Raw genomic sequence first — 830 nt, 5'->3', positions numbered from 1 at the left:
AACTCCTGGGCTCAAGCAGTTCTCCCACCTCTGCCTCCCAAAGTGCTGGGGTTACAGGCATGCGCCAGCAGGCCTGGCCTCCGCTGGTCTATTTCTGAGCCTCTGAGTGAGGGAGAGGGAAACAGCGGCACCACACCAACCCTGGCAGCAGAAACGGTTGGACGAGGCTCCTGGGCTGAGCTGCAGTGTGGCCTGTGTTGTGCTTCCAGGAGTAGATTTTTTTCTTTTTCTTTTTGAGACAAGGCTCACTCTGTCACCCAGGCTGGGAGCGCAGTGGCACAATCATGGCTTACTGCAGCCTCAAACTCCCAGGCTCATGATCCTCCCGCCGCCTCCTCCCGAGTAGCTGAGACTATAGGCGTGCACCACTGTGCCCGGCTAGTTTTTAAAATTGTTTTTAGAGGGCCAGGCACGGTGGCTTACGCCTGTAATCCCAGCACTTTGGAAGGCTAAGGAGGGAGGATCACCTGAGGTTAGAAGTTCGAGACCAAACTGGTCAAAATGTTGAAATGCCATCTATACTAAAAATACAAAAATTAGGCAGCATGGTTGCACATGCCTATAATCGCAGCTACTCGGGAGGCTGAGGCATGAGAATTGCTTGAACTCAGGAGAGGGGAGATTGCAGTGAGCTGAACCTGGGCAGCAGAGTGAGACTCTGTCTCAAAAAAAAAAAGCCAGGTGCAGCAGCTCATGCCTGTAATCCTAGCATTTTGGGAAGTTGAGGCAGGCAGATCACCTGAGGTCACGAGTTCAAGACCAGCCTGGCCAACATGGTAAAACCCTGTCTCTACTAAAAATACAAAAATTAGCCAGGCGTGGTGGCAGGC

The sequence above is a fragment of the Colobus angolensis genome, unplaced genomic scaffold (genome assembly GCF_000951035.1).
Source record: "Colobus angolensis palliatus isolate OR3802 unplaced genomic scaffold, Cang.pa_1.0 Scaffold43, whole genome shotgun sequence".
Taxonomy (NCBI): Eukaryota; Metazoa; Chordata; class Mammalia; order Primates; family Cercopithecidae; genus Colobus; species Colobus angolensis.
The sequence above is the reverse complement of the archived record's forward strand: the minus strand, read 5'-3'. Positions refer to the sequence as shown.